The 22,149-nt window shown below is 48.1% G+C and overlaps 1 protein-coding gene across 1 annotated transcript in view; it reads right to left on the bottom strand.

The window, feature by feature from the left end:
* LOC119405020 (leptin receptor gene-related protein) overlaps window positions 1-19,800 on the bottom strand; it is a 282,779-nt gene extending 262,979 nt beyond the window's left edge. Inside the window, exon 1 of the mRNA XM_049419158.1 lies at window positions 19,797-19,800. The gene's annotated coding sequence lies outside the window, so the exon portion shown is untranslated. The remainder of the gene's footprint in view (window positions 1-19,796) is intronic.
* Between the last annotated feature and the right edge of the window lie 2,349 nt (window positions 19,801-22,149).

A 22,149-nucleotide genomic window follows, 5' to 3' on the forward strand; every position in this document is an offset into this window, starting at 1 on the left:
AAGGTAACCAGTTAATAAATGACAAATGAATACGTGATTGCTGTCAGTATTTTGATCCATTTGCATATCTCTGTTATCTATTATGATTTAATTGTCACACGTATTTGGCAGAACTCCTGAGGCAAAAGATAACAAGCTAGCAAAATGACAATTTAATAAATTTCAACACGTAAAATAGCCATATCCCTCTCCGGCTCTACTTGACAAGCGAAGAAAAAAAAACAATATACACCACAAAGGGAAACGAAAATGTCTCATCTGTGCCTAATACACCAACACACGATTTCAATGTTCACTGCAGGCACACTCCTGCACATGTCTTGCTTGCATACCTATTAGCTCCCTTCGCCGCGACTTGACGCAGGTGCACGCGCAGCCTCAGCCTCGCGGAATTTGAAATTAGCAGCTTTTCCACAGCTTCTTCGTGTCGCTGACAGCATCCTGCCAGCATCAGCCGCGGAACTTTGTTTAGGTATGCAGTCACAACATTCAGGGGTGATTTCATCGAAAATACGCTCTCGGTCCAACCGGTAACACATTAATATAACTAGAGAAGACAGCGCGCAGCATGCCGTCCCAGCCTCTTGACGTACGAAAAGAAACAGCTTCGGTAGTCTTCCACGTCACGTGCAAGTTTGCGTGCGCTGAGTACGAATTAGGATTCTAAACTCTACTTATAAAACTGGTAGAGACACGCGCAGAATTTTACAATGGGATTTGTTTTCTGAATACTTTACACCCACAGCTAAGAGTTAGCGTAACGTGTAAATTACTTCGTACGCTGTCTCTCATCAAGAAACATCCTCCCGAACACGATGTATAAGGGAAGATCTTTCAGTCACCACCCTCGTGCTACAAAAATATTGCAGAATAAACAAATATTTTGAGGGAATTGCGTAATACTCACAATTGAGAGGGACGAGGTGTTTGTAGGCTGCCAATTGTCGCGCTTGATCTTAGCCACCGAGACAGTTCTCCTTTTTGGGTCCCTCGGAAAATTGAACAGTCGCCAACCATTGCTCGAGTGGTTTGAGCACAGTGGCACCCAGCCAGTGACGCAGGTAGAAATGTTTTTAGGGGAGGGGGGGGGGCACCTTTTTGATCCGATATTGGGTGTGTGCAGATAAGTGGGGTAGAGTTTCATATTGTGTTCTGTATCCCGGCCATGGGAAAAAAATTCTTGAGGGGGGGGGGGGCACGAGCCCGGTGTGCCCCCCCCCCTCTGGCTACGCCACTGCACAAAGGAGCCAGGCATTTCGCGTGAAAGCGCTCAAAGAACGCCGTAGTTAAACCCGCATCAAATTCCTGCCGACTACCGTCACGTCGTAGCCGCGTCTCGACACGCACGCTCGGCGTGAAAATGGCGGACAGCACTACTAAAACTGGTTTTGGCGACAGGAGCTCAGTCAAAGTATTGTAGCCACCATAGTCAAAGGATGTCTCCACTCTCTACGGAGGGGCGGGCGAGGAGGACATCGAGGCACTCTACTCCCCACAGGAACCCGCTACCACGCGGCGCGGATGCTTTTCCTGCGGGCGCTTGGGGCATGGATACAAGGACTGCCCACAAACGCCACGCCAAGCCATCCAGTTCCAAGCGCGGCCACTTCCAACTGTTCGGGTCCGTGTCGACGGCAACGGTGAGCTCATGGCACTCGTGGATACTGGAGCCCAGCGAACGGCGCTGCTTCGCCGACACGCCCCAGTCACCCTCCAGCCTTGGACCGAGCCGCCCCTACGGGGCCTCGGCGGCAGCGTACTCCCTGTAGGTGCGGTGGACCTGCAGCTACACACTGAAGCCAGGAGCAAGTTACTTTGCGCCGTTCCCGTCTTCGATGACCTACCCGCTGACATGGTTCTGGGAGCGGACTACATCATGTCAGGTCAAGTGCAGCTCACCATAGATGGCGACGGCGTCCACATCCGTGGATTGACCCCGAGTACTCCTCCAGATAAAAGCTCCCAAGGTGAGCCAGCAACGCTGCACTCAATCTCAGCCGTGCTCGAAAGGCACACATCACTTTTTGCTGATAGTACTGCGCAGCTCCCTGGCACTAGCTTATTAGAACATCGTATACAATCATCCGCCGGTGTCTGTGCCACTTCAATGAAGAATGGACTACAGAGGTACACACCGATGCAAGTCAAACTGGTATAGGGGCCGTTCTTATACAGCGTGACCCGCATGGACGTGAGCACGTCGTCGCCTACGCCAGCCGCAAACTGTCTGACACGGAGCGCCATTACCACTCCAATGAACTAGAGTGCCTGGCTGTCGTCTGGAGCGTTGACGAGAAGTTCCGGCACTACCTGTTTGGCCCACAATTCACTATTGCAACGGATAACTCCGCTGTGGCGTGGATGTTCGCTAAACAGCACCTCAAACACAAGTTTGCGCGGTGGATAGTTCGGCTGCAAGGTTACACTTACAACATCCGTCACCGCGCAGGAGCACGAAACCAGGTTGCGGATGCCTTATCGCGAAACCCAACCGAGGAACGCTCCCTGCAAAATCGCGAAGACTGGATCATGTTCTCCCAGGAAGAAGTTTCGAATGCCCAACGCATCGACAAAGATTTAGACACCATTATGAATTCCCTATCAGACACGGGCCGCAACGCCAAATTTGCTTTACGCGACGGCACGCTGTATCGTCGTCGTTGGGTCGAGAAGCAAGACGAACGCCACCTTTTGGTCATTCCTACCTCCTTACGTTCGGGTATTCTGCGTGCCATCCACGACACACCCGAAGGAGGCCACATAGGCTACCGAGCAACATTGCGCAAAGCACAAGAGCGCTTTTGGTGGCCGAGAATGGACAGGAGCGTGCGTTCGTACGTTGCAAGCTGTAAAGTGTGCCAACAACACAAACGGCGTCCGGGCTGTCAACCTGGATTAGTAACGCCGATTACGCCTCCGGAGACAATTTTTCACACTGTGAGAATAGACCACATCGGGCCTTTTCCAACATCGGCAGCAGGCAACAGATATATTATAGTCGCGGTGGACTACTTGTCAAGGTTTATAGAGGTCGCTGCCGTGCCATCCCTTGCCGCCAGTTGCGTCATAAACTTTCTGCGGGACCACTTCGAAGAAACTCATCTCCGACAGGTCGACCACTTTCCGCAGTCGTGAGCTCCGTACCTACCTTCGGCAAGCGGGGGTTGAGCATCATTTCGCGGCAGCCTACCATCCACAAGCGAACGGCCTGACAGAGAGGTCGAACCAGACGCTACAAGCTCGACTGGCACCGTATTGTACGAGCAACAAGCCCGGTGAGGCCGACTGGGACGAGCATCTCAAAGCAGCCGCATACGCAGTTAACACGGCGTTGCAAAGTTCAGCCGGAACCTCTCCCTACGAAATTGTCTACGGTCAACTACCAAAACTTGGCGCTACACTCTCCTTGGACACGCCTGTACAACCTGGACGTTCTGCTGCACGAGGGACACTTTGCTGCAAAATACGAACCGAGGCGCGCAAGAAGATAATGCATGCCCAACAGGAGCAAAAGCGACATTACGACCGCCGCCACCGTCGGGCACCGCCATACCGTATCGGCGATTAGGTGTGGGTGCAACGAGGTACACCGTCCCCTGCGAAGAAACTATGCGCGAAGTTTGAAGGGCCCTTTATTATTACGCAACAACTGGGCGAGAACACTTGGCGAGTGCGGTCCTCGGATTCTGACTCGCGCGCATACAAAAGGAGGCGCAACAATTTTGCCGTGCATGTGTCGCGTATTAAGAATTGTGTCCGTAGAGATGTCTGAAGTGCCGAAATCTGCTTTTCTTTCAGAGGTGCACCTTTCGCAGCGTGGCCGAGTGTGATGACGAAGAGCGGCAACGGGCTTGGGCGCATGCTCGGGTAGCGCGAGGAAGATATATATATATATATATATATATATATATATATATATATATATATATATATATATATATATATATATATATATATATATATATATATATCTCTTGGCGTAACTCAACAATACACTAGCTTAATGAAACGCGGCCGTTGCATTACAGAGGCTAGGAATGGCTTCAACGCACACTTTACTATGGGAGCACCACCCGTTGTTGCGACCCCGGTTTAGCTCCGTCCCACCGCTGCAACCAGTTGTTGCGATGTTAGGGTTGCATCGTACCCGGACTCCATTTGGTAGCGTAACTGAGTCTCCGGGTTGAGGAGCTGATGCTCGCAAGTTGGGAAAACGAAAACAGGTTTACTGGTACTTTTTGTATACTTGAATAAGTGTACCTCCAGTTCATTCAATTACTATGTAAATATATAGTAAAGAAGTAAAAGTTCAGCGACGAGCGAACTGGATAAGCCATTAACCCAGGGCTCGGAGCGTCTTGTCTCACTCAGCACCGTCGTTATAACCCCTCAGGCTGGCTCGTCCTTCTTGACTGCACCCACCATGGCACCGCACCGGGCGGCCGTCGTAAGGCGCCAGCTACGCCTCTCCCGAAAAGCGCCCCAAGCGGCGGCAGGGACAGCACTGGCATGTGAAGCAGACGCCGCGGAGCAGGCTCTGCTACTTTCGGCCCGTATTCGAAGAGAAGCGCGGGCGCGGCTCTTCTTTTTGAGCAATTCGAAGCTGTATGCTGCTGCGTTTGTTGCCGAGAGGCAAAGAGAAGCGGCAGCAACAGTGTTCTTTTGAACAATGCACGAAGCGTTCGACTCTCGGACATGTGTTCAGACAACGGGGCCCGTCGTCGGGCTTCAGGCAGAATGACACGGTGTCCCTATTGTCCACACCGATGAGCGCTGTCGGAACATCAAACGAGTCAGCTTCTTTGCGTGGTGCTGTGCTTGTAGGCGTTTGTTTTCGTTCAGAGACGGACCAGAGGGGGCACGATGTCTCCTCCCTTTCGGGACTGCATATGAGGCAGGCCCGATTGGCGACACGATGTAAAATAAGCATCTTTGCATTTTAACTGCCGAACTCGCTGTTCCTCATTATTGTCTCGAGGGCCCCTGGCGCGAAGGCGAGTCCTGGCAGCGCAAGTGCACCCATGGCGCTGCCAGTTTTTTTGCGCTGCAGTTTCAAAGACTTGACCAGCTGGCATACGCGTTTTCTTGCTTCTGCTCTAGAGAAGGGTCTTCGCTTGCACGAAGCAGGTCACGTGCACGACATCACGGAATATAAAGGCGAAAAAGAGTGCAAATAGCGTTGCAAGTGTGCCCCGCAGACGAAGCTTAACGCGATAAGCTACGATGTGGAGCTAGATGTAAGTAGCACCATTTCTATTTTTTAAATGCGAAGCACTTCTTGGCGAACCCTAGGCACTTTGAGCGTTTCTATCTAGGTATCTGTTTATCTAGCCGCCTACGTCTGGGTGCTCTCGTGATCGCCTCCTTAAATTAGTGTAGACCAAAATTGGCATGGGAGGGTAAGCGGATTTGACGAATATAACTGTCTGCTCATGACATGAATAAAGGGAAAATCCTGTCACGTACGTCGTCAAACCCTTTCCTCCAGACACGTGTAGCACATACCCGTTTACCACGGGCATCGGTGTACGGGTATGCGCCACAGGTGATTGAAAGTTTATACCCAGGAACGGCGAGAACAGACATTGGTAATTAAAATGCGAGAGCGTTAAGAAAAACCGACATCAGCGTTGACCCGACGAATGCAGAGAATAAAAATTAGGATCGCAGCAGGAATCGAACCCAATGGTTCTGCGTGGCACTCAGGTATTCTACCACAGAGCCACGCCAGGTCTAGAACCTGCTTTGGAAAAACACCCTATGCAGGCGTAATGTCGGTGCAACGTCAGTTGTGGTTGTGGTGCTGGCTATCTAATTTTATAACAAAGCAATAAACACTACATATGTCCTATGATACAGGCGTCATGTCAGGTTAACGTCCGTGGTTCCAGTGTTTGCTCTGTTTTTATAGCAGTGCAATGAACTTTACATTTGTAGTCCTATATGATTCAGCAAGCTATATTCAAGCGTTTCTCGACCCCGGAGGAATACGCAAACGAAAGTTACGTATGATGTTCACATAATCGCACCGTAAAGTGCACTTCACTGCGAAAATACTGACGTATGTGCTAGCTCTAACGTGGGTGCTGACGTTACGTCAGGCCATAAGTTACCCTTTGAACGCCAGAGTAGTCAACGTGCCTGGTAAGACCACGATGTGTACTCAACTACTGCACTTACAAAAACACGTCGATCCGCCTCGTAACGCTTGGCTCAACACCCCCCCAAAAAAAATGCAGCATAGAACTACTCGCTGACTGCTTCGCATGAAACCGATTCCCACAAGGCGTGGGATCTGCCGAATATTTAATACCTTGTTATTCTGTCTACACGTTAACATTGTCTCCCAACATTTGAAAAGGATACCCTACGCGTCCCCGCAGCAAGCGCCTGCTCATTTCTGGCACTCACATGCCATTAGTTCCGCGCCTATTCGATTTTCGACTTTCTTTACGCAATGCTTGGCCGATCGCACATGTTGTTCCTCCGGTATACATCTTGGAAACCCCTGTTCCCGTTTTGCTTTCCTTTTCTTTTCGATGCGTCGCCGATTCTAATATTTCAACAGCTACCTTCAGTCTATGTAGTTCATGTAGCTTGTCGCAACGAGGGCCGTCGTTGGCGGCCTGTGCGCGAACAAGGCCGTCGGCGACGGCGATTGCAGACGGGAACCGATGGAACTAGACCTACTCCCCAGCTTTATCCATGTTTGCAAAGCTCTTTGTGCAGCCTACGGCGCTGCCTGTCTGCTCGTGCTTGGTTCCCCGAGGCATTTCGGCAGCGCAGGACACAAGCGACGAGAGCACAATGAAGCGCAGCCAACATCCAGCACCGCGTCCCCGCAGCAAGCGCCTGCTCATTTCTGGCACTCACATGCCATTAGTTCCGCGCCTTCACCGAAAGAGGCGCCACCAGTCAAAACTCGCCCCGCGCCCGGTGCTGAGGGGTCGTTGCACTCGTTGGTGCAGCACAGTTCCTGGGGTCAGTGAAACTCTTCTGGGGTCAGGCCGGGAGGAGGGAAGATCGGGTGAGTTCTTCCGTAGCTTAGTTCTTCCGCTTCTCCCCAGAAGGGCAGGAAAGGGTACGGCGACTTGTCAAAACATCCGAGCCAGGCCGGCACCGTAGCACCTGAATTGAGCCACAATGGTCCATTGTAAAGGCAGCTCCCGCTTAGACGTCGCTACGCTGTCCTTCGGAGCTCGCAAGATTTGGAGAGCCCGTTTCTAGGAAGGGTCCAAGTGTCCCCAGTAGTGTGAGAATGCATCGCCCGTCCGAACGTGTCGCCAACGATGGTCAGTCATAACACCGCACATAGGTGTGGACCGTCTATTGATCCCTGTAACGATATGACGTGCGGGACTGCGGGGGGCGACCATGCCCCATCAATCAAAGTACGCAGTTCTGGCTGGAACCATGGAGCCCTCCCCTCCTGAATCCGTCCATGCGCCTTTCGCGTGACGGAGACGGCCGGCGCGCTTTCCTCTCCGCTTGAGGCGCAATCGTCATCAGCACTCGCACGCTTTCACTCGCACGCTTTCGCTCGCACATAGAACGTACGACGCGCGGGGCGTTGTCATCGATTTTGGACTTTATACAGAACCTCACGGCAACGCCGACGGCAAAAGTGCGTCTGGAGTGTCCATTGCATTGCCCGCGCAAAAACTCAGAGGGTTACTTACGCATTCGCTTAAGATGACTCGAAGGCGAAAACTCTCTGCACCTAACCCGGTTTAGCACTGCCTCCGCTATCGGCCCACATGACTAAGCGGCGATGTCATGTGATGGCGTCATCATGTGACGTCATAGTCATATTATAAAGATGGCACCTAATTTGGAGATTTGCGACGTCATGATGATGTCATAGGGTGACGCCGAAGGCCACTTTTCGTGTTTGATGAGACATCTAAGGCTTTGGCCTTAAAAGCAAGGACCCTACATACAGTCAACATTCTCGCTATCAATACAACTTTTCTTTCCAGGGGGCACCGGCATGCCAGGCTGACGGATGAGGATCAGTTCGTTGCGGAGTGCTTTCGTATGGTGTCACAGGTGATGGAGGTGCCTATGATATCCGTCGCATCCTTGGCCTTTCCGAGCGAAGAAGTCGTGAAAGCGATAACCGAAATTGCCCACGCCGTAGCCGGATGCCTGAGCGCAAAGTAAGCGTCTTACGTATCTTTTCTACCCCTCAAAGCTAGCGAATAAGAAAGCAAAAAAAAAAAATCAGTCAGTTCCACGCCGTGCATACCGTCGGACAGCGAAGCTGCAAGCGCGCTAGTGCGTGTGACGTCATGAGATCATGTGGCTTGCGAGATCATGTGGTGTCATAAATCCGCGGGTAGATTTGCAATGCGCTTATATATATATATATATATATATATATATATATATATATATATATATGTATATATATATATATATATATATATATATATATATATATATATATATATATATATATATATATATACGGTGGACCAGCCTTTGTGAAAGTTACCTTGTGTTACTTTGACAAAGGCTGGTCCACCAGCCGAAACGTCAGTAAACGTACCGCAAAAACCAACGTGCATCGTACTCTTTCTTGTTCCTTATATATATATATATATATATATATATATATATATATATATATATATATATATATATATATATATATATATATATATATATATATAAGGAACAAGAGAGAGTACGATGCACGTTGGTTTTTGCGGTATGTTTACTGACGTTTCGGCTGGTGGACCAGCCTTTGTCAAGTAACACTAGGTAACTTTGACAAAGGCTGGTCCACCAGCCGAAACGTCAGTAAACATACCGCAAAAACCAACGTGCGTCGTACTCTCTCTTGTTCCTTATTCTACCGGGGCCAACGTGACTTCCTTTGCTGCAACTATATATATATGTTTTGTGGGGATCGAGAGCGTCCTCCTACCTGGCGCCTCGTTCCCCAGCTGCCGCGCGCGTGCCGGCCGCGTAGCCCGGGCGCACTTAGGCACCGACAATCGCCAAGATGGCGGCCAGGGCGCCTCTTTGTCTGGGCGAGCCAAGCGTCGGCTCCATCCCGCGCTGGCATCCTGGCATGTCCGGGCACGCTACGCTGGCGCGCTGCGCGGGCCTACGTCACAACGCAGCGCCAGTCCCCATTGGGCCGCTGGTGGCATCCTCCTCTCCTACGAGCTAAGATGCGCCCGACGATTCGCTCGTGGCGGCAGATGCTCTCAGGCCTTGACGAGAGGTTGACGCGCTGCTCTAGCAGGCGGCTTCTCGTTCGTGTGCTCGACTGCTGCCCTTTGTGTGAGAGTCGTCGTAGCTATAGTGTTCTAGAATTTCTAGAACACTTTATCGTAGCGCCGTAGGCAAGCGTACTTGCTCGGTCTTGCGGAGTTCCCTATACGGCCTGCAAGCCCGTGAGTGTCGCACTGTGCTGCATCTTGGGTTAATAAACCCGTTGTTGTTGTTACCCTGCCTCGTGCGTGGTTTCTGCGCCGTGTCGGAGAATACGACGAACCCGGATATATATATATATATATAACCTAATGGCACCAGCAGACAATGAAAGGAAAGTGTAGGCAATATTATCTGTAGTCCTTAACTGTAATTACTACATTACACTTAAAACAAACAAGTCATGTACTCTAAGCGTTCCTTGGCTTCATTATCTGTTAACTTCATATAGGTCGTGTGTAGCAAAGAAGAAAGAGCCCTTGATCAATTCTCCTTCTGCAAGTTAAACAGCACGAAATATGAAGACCAAAGAAAACACGCACCACCGGCAGGGCTGGGCAAAGATACTTTGAAATTGTATCGCGATACGATACAAGATACTCAGGCAAGAAGTATTTGAGATAGAGATACAAGATACTGCAACACTGATTGTATCCGATACGATACATACCAATTGTATCTTAAGATACTTCGATACATTCTCAAATTTGTTATTATATATCTATATAATGCAGCATTAAACGCCTATGCACATCAATGTTCGCTTGTAAATGTATTAACTGCGACCAATTGTATTTCACTTGAATGGAAACTCTGTTAGTATCTCAAAAGTTTTGTACTTCTTGCTCAAGGTATATCTGTTTCATTCCGAAACAACTTATTGGCGTTGTGCTAGCTGCTTAACGTGACTGCTCTTTATACATTTCGCTGATAGCGCTTCTTGCTTGTAGTTTTTGTAATTCATGGAAGTCGCTGCTCTGCTTGTTGAACAGTAAGCGGGTTGTCAACTATACCATATGAACTTCAATAAGAAGCCTCCGCACGATGGCGCAAATACCGCTGTGGAGTTCTACCTTGCCGGTAAACATATTACGGCTTTCGCAATAACGGATCACCGGACAGGTGTACGTCACCAAGAACATGTGCAGCCCAGAAACGTTTCAGACGTATTGTACAGTTGCTCAAAGCGCTGCGGGACACCGCCGCTATTCACACTATTGCCACTTATACTAGATCCGGTAACCTGGTGATTAGCAACAGTAAAAGAATTCAGGGAAGCCTAATCAACGAAAACAAATATATGTAAGCAAAATAGAAAAGCGGTTCTGTATTAAACACAGCGAATAAGCACAGAAACACTATACACGAAGCACCCCCAAGAGCTAATAATAATTGTTGCGTTTTACGTTGAAAAACCGCGTTGATTATGAAAGACGCTGTATGGAGGGCTACGGAAATTTTGGCCACCTGGGGTTCTAAAACCTACATGTAAGCACACGGGCCTTTACCATTTTCCCTCCATCGAAATCCGGCTACCGCGACCTTCGGGCCAGCAGACAAGCACCCTAACCACTAGACAACCGTGGCGGGTAACCCCTCATAGCAACGACAATTAAATTCAGTGGCTATGGAAAATGGCGTAGAACGAATCCTTGGGGCGCTTATGAGAAAAATGGAGCATTTGGTATAACAGTGTTTCTCGAAAACCTTTGCGAACGTAAGATGGCGCCTAATAATTTACGTTATTGTAATCCCAACTCAATTTTCCTATTTTACTTAGCAGTAAGCAGAATTATCATTACTGTATACTCAAAGCGCGCCCAGATTATTATATATTTGTTCTCAGCATCACCATTACATAGCAGTAAATTCAAGTGGAATATAAAAAACGCCAGGCCTGCGCGGAAAGCGCAGCACAGTCACAGCGAAAGCTGGAGGAGCGGCATTTCTAGAGCCCGTTGTAAACTCTCGTGGGGCTACTAATACAAGTACACTAGCAAGGTACCCACTACGCCATAAATCACAATATTTGTGATGTTGGGAAGCATCTACAACGCCATTATTCATCATTGTGAGCAGAAGCGAGGTTCCAGCTACACATATGTAAGGCATTATGTGCACTTTGTTTACGTGATGACTGATGACAATGAAGAAATATGTAAAAAGTAGCAGAAATGACGCAAACAGTTAAAACTGGGAATAAAGCAGAGAGCTTGCCTTGGCAGCACGTTAAAGGCACATTGCAGTAAGCAGACCGGCAGAAAAAAAAAAATAGTCATAGGTAATGTATGGAATGGACAGCTAAAAAGCAACGTCTGCTAACAATCAAATTATGATTTTAAAAACTCTTTGAATAAATGAAAAAAAAGACGTACGCCAAGATAACGTCTGTTAGGTGAATGCTTGTTCTGCTAAATCCAGCATCGGTACCGTTGGTACTATAGCTGTTGGGATCTTATTTGCATATTAGTCAATCTCATAGCATGTAATGCAAACTTACATCCACGAGATCTTTCAAATCCCCGATGTGTGAAAGCCATGAGACGTAAAGCAACCCGCCATTCTTGCATTCTTCAGACTTCGTAACGAAGCACCACACAAGAGGAACTTCAATAATGACTCCACAGCGTCATCGGCATGTGTGCGAAAGGCGCTGCACGCATTGTAGTACGCGGTACAGAGAGTGGCTAAGTGCCAAGTGGTCATAGCACTGACAAAACTTAAAAAAAAAACGATTAAACAAAAATTCGGCTGGGCACAGATGTTCGCGCGCTCGTCTGTCGAGACGTCACGAGTGCCACCTCGTAACTCGGCTCAACCAATATACAGGGACGCTCAGAGCGTATCGCCTATCCTCGATGGAAAACTCTTGCAGAAATATCAAATAATGTCACTGCCTATAGTTTTATTCTGGTGACTTAGGCAGCAGTATCAGCTTGAGAAGCGAAGCTCAGCCAACGTTTATTGCTTCGCACGGTGGTGGGGCGATCGCAGTATCTTGTATCTTAAGATACACGATACATTCTTCAAAGTATCGGAAATACAGATACAGATACTTGTTTTGCGAGACGTATCGCGATACAGATACAAGATACCTAAGAGTATCTAAGATAGTATCGAAGATACATGTATCTTCGATACTGCCCAGCACTGACCACCGGGTTTCCTTGTGTTTTCGTTTATCGTGCTTTTTAACTTTTAGATGTGGCACCAACTTGCCCAAACCAAAGCACTCCTGAACCAATTTCCCTTCATCATTGTAGGTAGCGCAACACTCTACGAAGGACGGATACAGAAAGGACAAACCACATGCGCAGACTTCAAGTAAGCGTTTATTGCGAGATGCGCATGTATGTACAAGGAAGCGGAAAGACAAAAAAAAATCAAGCCCATGTACCACGTGCTGTATCCGCCACTCGTAAAGTGTTGCGGTACCACAATATGATGGATCATTACCAACTAGCCCGATCAAATTGTTTGTTAAGGAGGCCATGCAGGCTGCAGCACTTTTTCATCGTTGTCAAAAAACGCTACCGATTGGTAATCGAGGCTCCTGAGAACACGTGAGTTAAACATTATCGGACTGCACGCGGCCTGGAACTTAAAGTTAATTCTCAAAGTCAGTTAGAAATCGCTCGCCCTTCTCTCGACAAATGATGCGACAAACCTAAATGACCACGCCATAAACCCAGAGTCCATGGCCATTGGCTGATTTGAGCTTCGTGAGCTGCATAGTTACCGCGGCCGCCGCTAGACGCCGCCACGTGCCCACTCGGCATCACGCTGAAAGTAAGCCGCACGTTCGAAGAAAAAAAAAAAGAAAGTGCTGGAGGTAGTGACGCTCGCTAACGAACGGCAGTAGCTTCTGGCCCCCTTGTCACCCCCCCCCCCCCTCTCGTTCTTGCGTAGGTTTCAGCGCACTCGCTGGTACGAAAGGAGCGAAAATTCCTGTAACTCCGCTCGTATTGACTTGACGGATTCCAAAAATTTTGGCGGCAGTCGATTCGGGAGGCAATAAACTCCCTTAATGAAGCCATTCGATGAATACTTCGAAAAGTGTTGCAGGGCCTCTTTAAGTTAAGCAGAGCTCAACTTTCACCTTTATCATTAAGATACCGTAACTCAAGGCTTAAGTTTTTGTACCAACTAATTAACGGCCAATACCAAGTAAACATAGCCAATATGTTTTTTTTCTTTTTCTTCTGGCCACTCTACCAGGCAGAGACATGTCCTCACCATAACCCCTTTCCTACACACGCAATAATTGCTTTAAGTATTCATTATTTCCTCGCACCATAGTGGAGTGGAATAAACTAACTAATGCAATTGTTTCAGCACCCTCATCGGCATTGTTTTCCTCGGAATTAGAAAGTGCACTAACCAGTTGAATCGTATTACATACTGTACATGCTTGTATAAATGTAATCTTCTACTTTTTTATGTATGTTCTTGCCCGTTGGAGTTTGTATTTGCCCTATACACATTGCATAACCTGTATATATTATATGTCATTGTACTTGCCATTTGTTCGTGACTAACTTCATGTAACACCCTGCTGAAATCACCAAATGGTGATTGCAGTATCTGCAAATAAATAAAATAATAAAATTTCGTTCACGGATCAAACCGATACTTCCAGAAGGCAGTGGTTCTCCCCGTTTCCCGCTGCCCCGAAGGTGCACGTCGGTTCGCCCGCGTTCGCCATGCGCTACAACGCTATGGACACGTTCTTCGGCCGGTTCCCCTCTACCAACACCTCGGGGCAGCATTTCTTTGTGCAGTGGGAGGCGGCCGCCCAGGCGTGGGGCGCCCACCCGCTACCGATCACGCTCTACTTCGACCCCTTGGAGACGGCCCTGGACGTAGACGTGAACGGCTCGATCATCGTGCCGGCCATCCTGACCCGGCGTCCGTTCTTCGACGGGAGCAGGCTGATCGCCGCCAACGTCGGCACCATCGGTCACCTCATCGCCATGACTCTAGCCGAGAGGTACGTTAGGCCCCATGTATCAAGGTCCGAACTCGCCATTGGCCGAAATCGTGGGGGGGGGGGGGGGGGCTGATTGTAGCGTCATCTGTTGACCAAAAAACAAACTAATAAACGCTTTTAGACGGCGCCATATACGTTGAGCGCTGCGTGCGGCGTTGAGTAGCTTGTGAGAAGCGCACGTAGGGGCGGCGCCGCGATGATCTGGTGTTTTGTGTTGCTGCTCCCAGATGGCCCGACAATCTGCAGTCCTCCGCAGAATCGGTCATTGGCATGTTCCGGTTTCGGAACGCAGTATTGCAATGGTATTATTGAAGAACTCTGGTACTAACCTCTAGTGGAAGCGATATGCCAGGAGCCTCAAACTCACCTCAGCTAGCGGGCCGCAGTCACGAAACCTAAGACTCTCGATCCGATGGACCAGTATAGTGAAGAAGATAGGAGAAAGGGAGTGGAAAAGGGGGAGTTTGAACAAAATGTCAGCTAGCGTTGCCATTTGACAGAAGCCCTTTCCCGTATCTCATATATGGGTCATTTCTGAAGGGGATTTGACGTCATGTTTTGAGAAACCCATATCGGTATTGATCTTCAGAATGACTGACATGTGGAATTCCGGACGCCGGTTCTGGATTGTAGTTTTTGTTCCGCGGTTATGTTCTAACACATGGTGACCGCGTGGGGTTCCTCACGTACATTATGCTTGAGACCTGTCATGTCTGTGTAGGTCATGAACATAATTTTTACGAAAAAGAAATATGGGATGAAGGCAGTCTTGTGCGGACCGGGCCACTAGTGACAGGTCCGCGGGCCGCGCGTTTCATACCTCCGCGATATGCAGATGGTGATCCCGGAAGTGGTACAGGGGTCGTCAAAAGTTGCCAGGCCGCTAACCCACGTAATCCTATAGCAGTGCGGCCTGGGAACCTTTGACCACCCGTGTACATGTGTTCTACTCGGTGGGAAAATTAATATTTTCCGCCAAGTGAGCAAAAAAAAAAACAAAAAAACGAGCTTGTATGCCTCACCAATTGGAACATTTTGTGTGTTCTAGTCAGTGCAACCACAAGTCAAAGGATGAAGTTCGGAAGAACACGGAAGCCTGAAGAATGAAAGGTTCTTGAATACGGGGGTGTCGCTTGGCCCAACGTTTCGACAATCGGCGTTTTCTTCAAGGCTGCTACCGTTGCAGCCTTGGAGAACACAAGACCGCTTGCCGAAACGTCGGCTTCAGGACACCCCTGTGGTCAAGAATTTTTCATTTCTTACCTTAAAGCGAACCTATAGGCAGGTGGCGATTACGGAAGTGGTAAATGTGTTCCACTCAGTGGGAAGATTAAGGATCTTCCATTGAGTGGAACATTTTAAAGGTTCTATAGTCAGTGCAGCTGCATGTAAAACGGTAGTGTTAAACGGAATCTAAATGTGCTCGACATAGTGGAACATATTTAGCAGTGTTCCGCAACGTAGCACGTCTTTAATGTTCTGCTTAGTGGAACCTATGTCTGAAAGAAGGTTGTAAGTTATATCTGTATGGTCATTATTCAGCACTATCTTGAATTTTTGTTTCCCGCCACGGTGGCCTAGTGGTTATGCATGGTGCTCGACTGCTGACCCGAACGTCGCATTTTGGTGGAGGCGAAATGCTAAAGGCCCGGGTACTGCGCGATGTCAGTGCACCAGGTGGTCGATATTTCCGGAGGCCTTCACTACGGCGCGTCTCATAATAATGATACCGAGGTTTTGGTACTCAGGTACCTGTGGCCTAACGTCAGCCTGCCCGCTGCGTGCCAGTCGCCACCGGGCAGCCGCAGCGCGGGCGACGACTCACTCGCCAGCCTCCTGGCGTACGAGTGCTCCCTGAAGGCGTTGGTCGACATGGGCGGTGACAAGGACCAGCAGTTGCCCCGACTGGGCGAGCTCTCGCCGGAGAGGATGCTGTTCATTTCCGGCTGCTTCAAGGTGTGGCCTTGCAGGAAGAAGTCGTCTGCCAGTGATTTTTCGGTTGCATGGGTCACAACCGCAGAAGACGCTGCCTCGTCGTTATACGCGTTACCTGTGTTTTGACAGGCAGTATTCTTAGGAACTTTGAAGAATACCGGCTTTTGGGCTAGTTGGTTGGGTACATTCAATGAGGCCATAGCGCTGAAGACACAGCGACAAAGGGAGACGCCCAGCTGTCGCACGCCCTGTCGTCCTTGTGTTTTCAGTGCTGTAGCCTCATTGAATTTAAGAAGTTTCGAAGCTCGCAGATTGCAGGTAATGGAATTATCTGAGAAGGCGCCGAAAATCTTTTTTCCGAAGTTGTACTGAATCTGCCCCTGAAGTTCACCGTAGAGGATTTTTTAAAGTTCTTTCCAGCATCAATGTCTTTCTACTGCACTGCTTTTCTGAATATCTAGGCAAAAGTTTGGGTGTTTCGGAGCATCGACTCTTGCCAAACATGGTAAGTTCATAACGTTGAAAGGAGCGCTGTCAACATTCGACGGGGCCGGCGTATATGTCCGAAAGGGCCGCAGCAGTTACAGTTCGGGCAACTGTCTCGCGCACTGAGCCGGCGATACCGCTTGCACCTGTGTTGTCGCCCTCTTCTTCATTTTCAGTATAACGTAAAGAAGGTGCATGTACGTAGCTACAAGAGCAACGACCGCTCTTCTCAGGGAAAATGTCGTTAAGAACGACATTGCCAATCCTGAAAAGTTACTCGGTCTCTTACGCATTTGCCTAAGACGACTCCAAGGCGAAAGTCATCTTTTCCTTCTCAATCGGTTGTGTATATTGACCAAGCGACGATGTTGTGTGACGCCATACTGACGTCATGAGGACGTCACAAAATTTTGTGACATGTGACGTCATAGGGTGACGTCATCGCATAATGATTTTTTTTTCATCGTTCATGTTGATCGACGCCGCCGACGGTCGCTTTTCGCATTTGCTGAGTCATCTAAGGCTTTCGCCTTAAAAATGAGTCCTGATAACTTCTTCTAATTAAGGAACATATGTAAGCGTTCAGACGCTTGTTAGGAAAAAATATCTTTACACCGGAGGGGCCAAGGTCGATGACGTGTTGCTTCTGCGCGCGTAATCACAAGTGGATGTAGTTTTTGCCCCAGCTGTAACACTGCATGCTGCGCACTTGTCTTCTCAGGACTGCATCTTCCACCGAACATTGTCCAGTTCCTGCCCCTCACCGCCGGTGCGGCTGAAAGCCTTCCGGGAAGCCTTTTGGTGCAGCAAACTACAGCCTGCCTGCGTGTTGACATAGGCCGCAAGAGGGCGCTGCGCGTCGGCGAGATAGGTGGCTGTGCCACGCGTCAAACGTTAACGTTGATGGGCAAATCCTTCCAAAGACACCGCTGGCGGTCACCAGCAGCTACAGCTGTGACAGTTTTAGGACAATCGCCTTATGGCGAACACGGCCACAACACGCCGTGGTCTCGCCTTTACGCACGTTGACACACGTCTTAGCGACGTCCAGCGGTGTGATATAAGAACGCGTTAGTTAATCGGATGCTGGACTTTTTGTGCAAACTGCGTATAACATGTCAATGTCGGAAGATCTTGTTCTCGTGTTGCATAGTTACTTCTTACATTTGAAGTACTTTTTCTGACAACATACCGCTTTGCACATCGAATTCTGCTCACTACAATGTATGTATTGTTTCTGTTTGTCGATTTCTCGTAAAGCCGTATTAGAAACGATCTCGTTTTCGTGTTGCGAAGTTACTTTTCATATTTGAAGAACTTTTTGCGAGAGATGTACCGCTTTGCTGATCGTCGAATTCTGTTTAATGCTATAGTGACCTTTCCTCTTTGTCGATTTCTCGTGAAGCAGACGTTTAACAGACGTTTAACGGCGGGCATGTTGCGAGTTACTTTTTCTTTATTGTTATGCGTTCGCGCTGTGTATTTCCAGCGCGTGTTGTGCTTCAATTGCGGTTTTTTTATGACATGACGCACATACCGCTTTGTCAGTAGGTATATAAATTGATCATATTACCCGACTTTTTCGCAAGAAAGTGCCCTTATTACCTCTTGTTATTCGTCATTTGCGTAAATTCTGTGTTAATGAACTTATGTTTTATCTCGCACGCTTCTGAATGTGTCGTTCCTCAGTCTTTTCTTGTAGAAACAGCGGGCATTCGATTCCATATTTTTTTAGTTGTGTTTTCCTCAATCTAAACACTTATGAATGCGTTGAGAAGTTTCTCTTGCGTCAGAAAGCGGCTCTGTGCTCAGAACTTCGGGTGGCTAACTTGACCATATTCTCAACGTACGGTACGCATGCTAACTCTTACAGTTGCTTCACCCCATCCTTTCAGGGGACGAGGCGTTCTGTAGGTTCACTATGCTCTTCAGTATGTTGAGAGGTTATGCGCATATTGTCTAAAATTCAAGGTGATCTAATGAATGTTGTAATGACAGCTACCAGTGTTCACGTGTCATGGGCATTAACTCAGGACACTCTGAACTGAGCATGAGTAAAATTAGCCACGAACATACTAATAGATTGTATCACGCGGTATCGTCGCTGGCAGGCTTGTATGTGCCACTGTGGAAAGATGAGGACAAGCTCGCGACAAAGACGATGAGGTTGTTCTGACAGTGATCGAACCAGCCTGACATTCTGGTTTACCGCTAGGTTGAGGCTTTGTGAGCTGGTATTGCAATATAACCGGACATTACTGGTGGGTGCGGGGTTGCTGGTGGACAACTGCACCATATACTATAGGCTTCTAGATATGGCCTGCCCATCGACAATTCTGAACAAATGTTCCAACAGGAGCTCACGCTATGTGAGGTGTCATAATGCACCCAGTGAACAGACGGTAGTCTAGTTTGAAGTGCGAATTAACAGGTATCATCAAGTCAAACGTGGTCGGGCTTTAGTGGAAACTGTGCTTCTAAGGCGGCAACACCTCGGTGAGCACACCGTCCAGCATGTCGGCGCCATAATTAAAAAAATTGCCAATTAAGCATTAGAGACATAGATCAGAACGTCAAAGTTAATTTGTATCTGAGAAAAGAAAAACAGCGTGCCAAGAAGGGACAAACGAAAGAGAAAGCGAAGAGAGGCGCTAACTACCACCTGATTATTCATTGGAGAGCAACATATAAATGCACGGAAAAACTTAGACAGAACATCACCGATAAAGAGGTGACAAAACCCAGTGAGTGACATACAGGCCCGTGGCCAGGGGGGGGGAGGCTAGCCCCCCCCCCTCCCGAAATTTTGGTGAAGTACGTTTTTTACCGAAAATGAATAATGAAAATAGGTGTTTTCCTCAAATAGTCAAGGTTTTCAGCAAGTCCCCCCCCCCCCGCCGAAAAAAATTCCTGGCTACGGGCCTAGGGACATATATTGGATTTCCCGATTGTGTGGCGAGATCGGTTCCAGACCATCTTTTACTTGAATAGCATGTCTATCTCGCATGTAGCTTGCCGCGTGAGCATTTCACGTTCTTTGTCGCCTATATAGATAACCTTCAAGTGGCGTGGACGCAGCTTCTGAATGTACTGGTACCAATGTGAAAACGACGTGTCAGGAGCGTATCTGTGCACGAATAACGAAAGAACCTGCATGTGATGCTTTGATGGCATTAATATGACATCGCAAAAGCCGCGTCTCCACATGCTGGTGCTCCAACATGGTTGTTTCAGTGACATCAGTGGAAGCTATCTGTAGTCGAGTACAACTTTAGAAGCCCGCGGCATTTCCTCCTCAAAGGCGGATGCGCACAAGACTGCACCAATGGGTGCGCTCTCTAGACTGACGTCATGAGCCAGACGACCAGTGACCCCGCCTTCGGAGTACATTGCTGAGTGCATGAGCGGGACTAGTTCTTAATCGCAAAGGTGATCGGCTGCCGCGCTTCGGTCACCTGGGCGGCGTGTCTGTGCCTCACACTCACTGCGTGGGATTGGCCAATAATTGGGAAGTTTTAGAAATTTATATAAACGTCAAGAATAGGGTAACTTATAGTGTGGTATTATGAATTAAAGCTGAAATTTAAGTGCGCGATACAATGTAGAAAAAAGATCGCAAAAGTTACGTAGACGACACATTGCGCTAAAGATCGGATTCACCCCCACCCCCCCGCCCATCCCTTTGGTTAAATGGAGATGGCGTAATGTGTGTGTCGCCTTTCTGCCACTGCTTTCTAACGGCGGTGGGGTCGCGCAACGAGTCACGTAATGATTTAAAAACCTGCTCACCAGCGGTAGACGTTCACCTTCGGTCCCGCTAGGTGTCACTACGTGTTTCAATCGCCGCATTTGCGCATTCAACAGTTCCTCTGTCAATAGGAAAAGCCTTCCTTTCTTTCCCGCTGGCGGTTCCGATGAGCGGTGTACGGCGACATATGAATGAAAGTGCTTTTAGATTTGCATCCGCCATGTGATAACTTTCTTATCGCCAGAAGTGGGCTCCAAATGCTTCTTCCTTTGCTTTAGCTGACACGTTGGCTCTGCATTTGTTGTTCTTGTTCAGCTAGTCACCATGGCTCACGGACGCAGTGAATGACTGGGCAAGAAACGGGGCGGTTTTATGAATTTTGGTTAAGGATAAAGTAACTATAGAATAGAAATAACGAATTGAATATAGCGCGATACTAACTAGACAAGAAATAGTTACTCTCTTTCGCTTTATTTAATTTTTATCCAAACATTTGCTTTAATGAATCTTGAAAAATGATTAATACTATGCGTGCTTTCAAGTCGCTACAGTTAACGTTCAGTTGGTATATACTTTACACGTAAATCGAGAAGGCGCGATCGTTGCACTGGACTGAATCAGTAGAAAGCCTCGGGTGCATCGCTGCCGAAGCCAGTGTACGTTGAGTTTTGGTTAACAAAACTCAACGTACACGACGTGTGTTTCTGGTTATGTAGTAACATCTTGAATTGGGCTTGTCGGTACCACGACCTCTTCGTTTGTGCATGCTGATTTTGAACGACCAAACAGCGCCAGAACAATACGAAGACGAGACTACCTCTAGTGCCCATCTTGTTCTAGCGCTGTTTCATCGTTCAAAATCATTTTCTGGCTCCAGCTTCCGCAGCATGCAGTCAGCAGAACAATGGCCTTCAATATGTGCATTCTTATTACTTAAGAAATTCAAAGAACGCCGATATATGCTGTCATAAACTCGCAGAGTTTTATCAGCCAGCAGAACAATGGCCTTTAAGATGCGCATTTCCTTATTTAAAAAATCCAAAGAACGCTGATATATGCTGTCAAAAACTCGCAGGGCCTAAGACAACCCGAAGGCGAAAGCCATCTCCTTTTTCTTCTCAGTCGAAGTACTGACCTTCCCCCGCCTCCCACCGATAGATTTCTGCACTTAACGTGGTTTCGCATTGCCTCCAGGATCGGAGGCATTTCAAGGCTTCTGCACATCACCTGGTTTTGCAGTGCCTCCGTGATCGGTCTAATTTTGGCATCGCTTGACGCCATCACGTGATGATCTTTTGCATCACTCATGCTGACGCCATCGACGGTGAATTTTCGCGTTTTAATAATGCTAATTTAATTTCACCATAGCAATATTCACTGTAACAGACTCGCCACACTCATAGCTTCGCTGGCTTCCATGTTCACGGTAGTAGATGGGACCTGAATTTTTTTTTCTTTGTTAGAGCCAGGGAAGTTGTACGGTCGAGCATCCCTTCACCTGAAAGTGATCCTTCCGGATATCGTCGTTCGTTTCGTTGTATAACTTCAAGATACTCTGATAGCCAAATAAGCATTGGTGGAGACCAGTGGTGTATGCGCACGGAATGAGCAGAGGAGCGTTTGTTTGGATTCTGCAGTGAGGCAAGCAGAATCAGTTTGATTGATTGCAGTAATGTATCCTACGGCTCATGTGTGTTATCTCTCTGTATATTGTGTAATTTTATTTCTGTTATGTGACCATACTTACTATTTAATATATCTAGTA

Source organism: Rhipicephalus sanguineus, chromosome 9 (genome assembly GCF_013339695.2).
Source record: "Rhipicephalus sanguineus isolate Rsan-2018 chromosome 9, BIME_Rsan_1.4, whole genome shotgun sequence".
Lineage (NCBI taxonomy): Eukaryota > Metazoa > Arthropoda > Arachnida > Ixodida > Ixodidae > Rhipicephalus > Rhipicephalus sanguineus.